Here is a 5,707-nt window from a genome sequence, read left to right on the forward strand (position 1 = left end):
ATATATTTGAGAACAAATATCTTGGATTGTGGAAAGATATTAATTGTATCAGCCCCGTTCATCATGTCTTGGGGGGCCCAGTATTAGGTTTTGAGTGGGATGAGGTTATGAGTGGGATGAGGTTTTGGGTGAGATGGTGAAGGATTCCTTGCATTTTTTTAGTAATTGGACTTCTATAAAGGTTTAGAGCGACATAGAAGCCAATCTGAGACTTTTATTTGGTGTTTAATGTTGTTTTAACTAGACATTTTGAACTAAAAGCGATACCTATGTAATGGCCACTGCATAACTAGGCATGACTAAACAATGACACTAGTTCTATAGGTGTGTTTGTCACAAAACATCATTTTGGGTATTTTTGGTGTGTCTGTGAGTACATTTCTGTAACCACTCAGTAGTGTTCTCCATCTTTAACTCTTACATTCCCATAGTTATGAAAATAACACAGTGCCCCTGAAATTTAAAAGTCACATCCTATTTTCATTTTATGAAGTTTATATGCTTTTAATTTTTAATTTTTAATAGATCATCCTAACAAGCAAGTCAAAAGCTTGCCAAGAAGAACCCTATTTATAGGAAATTTAAGCTATGAAACAAATGAAGGTATGCATTAATTATATTATGGATTGAAATGCTTAGACCAGTAAAGTTGATTGGCTAATAATAATTTTTTTGACTATTAATAAGCATAATTATTTGAAGCTTTCTTTAGCTATTGTTATACCTTACAAAATTTAATCACAAGCCAAGACCAATTTTTGATCATGAGAATATTACTTTTGATTGTTATAGAGTTTTATTTGTACTTTGTGAAAGAGTGAAAAAGTAGTCATAGTTATAAAAATGAACTTTACTTAGTGCAGTACCACTCACACTCAAGTTTATCAGTACCAATGAGAGTACACTATTGTGTAGTACAGGCTTTTCCAATGACCGTCCGGCTGGGCATGGCTTTGCTAGAATGCAGGTGCTGGTAAAAGTAAATGTCATGGGCAGTGGCCACATGAGTACCTGTAAGTGGCAAGTAAGGCAACTGTGTATATGTAAAGTTTTGGAAAGACTTGGTCCGACTGAAGTTTATTCATTCTGTAATATTTGTTGTGACACTTTTCTTCAATTCTGAAGATATGATCTGATAGTCTTGTTCGAAAATTTGGGTCTTATTTCTTATTCTGTATCATTCAAGAATGGAGGAACATAAAAAACTAGAGGCAGAAAATTTGGAGGTGCCAATTCTAGAATATATTTCAAGTTTAATTAGCCTTAAGCCAAGCAATATAGTGATTATCAGTTGTTATATCACAACCATTTTCCCATCAATGTTGAAATCTAGCAACTTCTTCCTTGTTAAACACATGATCATCATCAGAGTTTTTCTCCTCCTGTCTCATCATCTATATTTTCAGATATAGGTGATGAGATAGGAGGAGAAAAACTCTGCAGAGTGACTGCTAATGATGCGAAAGTAGAACATAAATGACGAGACTTTATGAGAGTATATACTTGTATATAGAGTCCAGAGTAGGCCTGGGCTATAGTAGTAATATCACTATCACGATATTTAGTAACTCTAATATCACGACAGTGAACATCCCAGCAAATAAATCTTGTGTAAGATCTTAAGTAAGATCTTATGAAGATCACAGTATAAGATCTGACTCTTTTTTATAAGATTATGGGACAAGAAGTTCCAAAAACTGACAAGATCTTTACTTCTTCTTGTAAGATCATTACTGATCTGATTCATTATTCTTTCAAGATCCTGTAAGATCATTGTTATATGATCTTGTATAATTAAATCAAATCACATTAAAACATCATCTTCAAAAATCAATAATAAATTATGTAATTTCTGTAGTCATAGTACTTCTCCCATCCAAACTTCTCCTTGATGCAATCTATTAAATGTACCCATATTATTAAATCAAAACAAACAGCTTTGTACCGTATAATAAAGAGACTTTTTCCTTATTTAAAGGAAGTTTAGTAGCCCTTTCAGTTCCTTCAAAGCAGTGAGTTGCTATTTCTTCTACTGAAAATATGGCGTCCATTAGCTCCAGTGCATATTTACAAGGATTAATTGCCCTCAGGCTTAGTAAATTAATTCCTCTTTCCTATATTAAATTTATAATAAAAATGATGTCATTACTATAAAATTGTATATACTGTAGTGAATTTAGCTTTTTTGTCAATAAGATCATCATCATCTATATTGATCACCTGTTTCTTAACAAGAATAAGTTGGTATTTGTCAGTAATAAAACATACTGTTTGTTTAATGTACTTCAAAATTATATCCACCTTCCTTTCAATTTTATAGAGTTTGTCCTATGTATGTGGTTTACAATACATAAAATAATATCAATCAATCAAATTACTTCAACGGTTGAAGTAGTATTTGTAGCCGAAAAAGGAGACGAGAAAGCTGAATAACTCTATTATAAAAAATATAATGTTAGTAATGAGAAATATTGACATACCTTTGGTGATTCCTTAGAAGTGTTGTAAAAAGTATGCAAGTAAATAAGACATAATATAATTCTAATTACTTTCTTTACATGAATCCTATTTGGTGTGCCATCTATTTGAAAGTCATATCCTATGACAAGAAGTATAATTTTTCCCTATACATGTACATACCCTCTTTTATGACAACTTCTCCTCCCAACACAGGAATATCATCAACTAAACCTATCGGATAATTATACATTATAGTTATTATTTTCAGTAAAAAATGACATCACTTTTAGGTATTTTATGTAGAGGAGGTTCTGAGTTGTCACCTTCATTTTTGCTCTCATCTATCAAAGTTGCAATACTTAATGGTTATATTTATGATAATTGTTACCTTCTGGTTCATCAGAGTATAGTTCTAATTGCAGTTTTCTAGGACTAGCTCCTTTATCTGTAAGATTAAATTAATAACACATCAATTTGGAGATGCAGCGCTGGCAATTATAAAAGCAATTAGTTAAGTAAGCCAGTCAGTTAGACTTAGCTGCTCATACCTTTGAATTTTTTAGCCTTTTGCTTTTTATATGTTGTCGTTTCACCTAAATAATTAATAAAATTATTTATCCTATTGATAATAAATTATATACTTTCACTATCCGATGATTCAGACAACAATAATTGTTTATTAGTTGGTTTTGAACCTGCAGTAATAAATTATTGTAATTAATTATTTAACTTATATTTTTAAGCCAATTGTTAATGTATCTGGGAGTGCAGGTTTGTCACAGTTAACATTTTAAAAGTCATTATTATTAGTATAAAATTATATTACAATTAAATAATGCTCAAATCAAGCACAATTATAAGAAACAATGAGTATATGGCTCAATTGAATTTTTGATAGACTTTTTATAAAAAATACAATATATAATCTGTGCATTGGCATTGCTCCTCATTAATAATTATTTACAGTCACTTAATAATAGTGTAGTCATAATGAGTCTATATTAGTTGTGCACAGAGTAATAACAGACATAGTCAAACTTATGGTGTGTTTCCAACACACAAACTTCATAAGGTTGCCCCTTGCCTTCCAAATTACATTACTACCATGATACAAGTCTTTCTGAGTCACTTTTTCTCCTGTCTCAGTCTCTAGCTTATTAGCTCTAACTGGATACTCTTTAGTAGAACCATCAGTTCTTTTTAGTTCCACAGTACACCATACTATTGGTAAATCATCAGTGAAGTATTACTGTCCTGATGCATACCTTCTGCAGCAGCTGCTTTCCCAGTGTCGATAGTTTCTTGAGCTTTGAGGCTGGGCAGTCTAGATCTTTTGCCGGCACTCATTATAGTTTATTCCCTAATCTCTAAAAACAGGTAAATTACTCTTAATTTTGTTGTATGTCTCTGGTTTTACTCACCAACAGCTTTGACAAAGTCACCAACTAGACTGCAGCAGCTGTCGAATTCTAAGCATGCGCGGGATCACGTTAAAGTCACGTGCACATTGCGTCATCACAATAGATCACGTGCATTATTACTCCGCGTATGTGTCGTATTTTGCCAAGATGGCCACTTGTAGTACAAAGAAGCGGCAGAATAAACTATATAAGCAGTACTTAAGGAATCCTGATATTACCACGCCAAAAACAACTGTTTGGAGGTACAAAAGAAGCAAAATTAACCCTCCTGTAATGGAAACTACTGGTACCTTAAACAATGGAGTAAAACGACAGAGAAGGTTGTACAACACCACAGCTTCAGCTACCATTCCAAGGCAAACTAAGTGGAATTGGAAAAAGAAGCATGATGCTCCTTCAGTCTGCAGCAACAGGGAAGAGGAAAATGCAGCTGAAAATTCAGCTACTAGTGATGTTGAATTGCTGACAGTACACTGTACACGTTCAATGGTACACGTTCAATTTTACTTCAAATGAGCTTCAATATACAACTAGCTCAGTTACTCCCAGATAATTTACGACAACTAAGTCAGAGAGAATTACCAGAAACAAAAGCATATCTGGAGAAATTGTTAAGTAACAGGAAAAGCTCAATGCACCAAATTGATGATGATTGCTACCTTATCGGGAGAACATATTTGCGATCTCTTAAAGACAAAGAGATAGATGCAATTGTAAGTAGTGGCTATCATTTGGTGACAAATGAAAAAGTGCAGTGTTATCAAAGAATAATGAAGGCAGGTATCATATACTGCACCAACGATTACTTACAAAGTAAACGAAGAAACAATACTTTTTGCTGTTTTAAATTACTAACTGGTACAACTATTGGCTATGGCCAAATTACAGGGTTTTATGTGCTTCAAAATATTCAACCTTTAAGCATAATATCTGTTTTCCAAAAAGCCAACAAAACCTTACCTTTCCACATTTTACGTCCTAGCAGACAAAAAAATATAAATGAAATCAAATGTTTGCAAATTCTCAGCAATCAAATCATCCAGGTAGTTCCTACACAACAACTGCTTGCAGTTCCACTAAAGGATATTGTTAATAAATGCATCAATATCAAAGTACCAATAGAGGGCCAGAATGCCATGTATGTCATACCTCTTCCCAATAAATATGAAGTACATTAATCACCAGATCATTCTTTTAGTCCTTGTCTCTCTTCTCCTTTGAACCAATTGTTACTATGTACATTACAACACATTGATTACATTATTATTACATTGATTCTAATAATAATTAATTAGTTTTGGCTCCACCCATCTAGTCACCTTATCAGATCTTGCATGGTCTTACTTGAGATATCTTGGCTACCTTGTAGAAAGAAAATTCTTAAATAAGATCTTGTATGATATAATCTTATCTTACTCCATCTTAACCAATCTTATAAGATCAGACATGTTCATAGTAAGATTTATTTGCTGGGAAGTTAAACGTACAACTATACACAATACGCTATTCTTCTTATACAGCATCATTATTCTAGTACCCTATCGTACTCTATTTTGTGGTGGTACATTACCAGTCTCTTGCTTTCTCTCTTGCAATCTCCCTCACTTATAAAGCCATAATCATGGTAATTTACACGTACAACTATACACAATAATACACTATTCTTCTTATACAGTATCATTACTCTCGTACCCTATGCCATACCTTTGATCAAGTGACAAATTCATACATGACACAGGCAGAGCCATTTTGAATCATTTTGACAACTTCTAGTGAACCAGCAACGACAGCAGCATATTCCAATGACTTGAGATCGAAAATGTTCT

At 33.0% G+C, this 5,707-nt stretch overlaps 2 long non-coding RNA genes across 3 annotated transcripts; both read right to left on the reverse strand.

The window, feature by feature from the left end:
• Positions 1-1,760: 1,760 nt before the first annotated feature.
• On the reverse strand, positions 1,761-2,182 carry LOC109582391 (uncharacterized). The gene is made up of 2 exons (XR_002185073.1): positions 1,946-2,182; positions 1,761-1,898 (listed from the first exon to the last, which is right to left on the reverse strand). It is a non-coding gene; the product is annotated as an uncharacterized LOC109582391 (long non-coding RNA).
• An 86-nt stretch (positions 2,183-2,268) lies between these two features.
• Positions 2,269-2,691, reverse strand: LOC109582392 (uncharacterized). 2 transcript variants are annotated; one of them, XR_002185075.1, is made up of 4 exons: positions 2,641-2,691; positions 2,481-2,599; positions 2,379-2,435; positions 2,269-2,328 (listed from the first exon to the last, which is right to left on the reverse strand). It is a non-coding gene; the product is annotated as an uncharacterized LOC109582392 (long non-coding RNA). The 2 variants fall into 2 exon arrangements; XR_002185074.1 differs by having other exon boundaries at positions 2,481-2,691.
• Between the last annotated feature and the right edge of the window lie 3,016 nt (positions 2,692-5,707).

This window comes from Amphimedon queenslandica, unplaced genomic scaffold (genome assembly GCF_000090795.2).
Source record: "Amphimedon queenslandica unplaced genomic scaffold, v1.1 AMPQUscaffold_13386, whole genome shotgun sequence".
NCBI classification, from domain to species: domain Eukaryota; kingdom Metazoa; phylum Porifera; class Demospongiae; order Haplosclerida; family Niphatidae; genus Amphimedon; species Amphimedon queenslandica.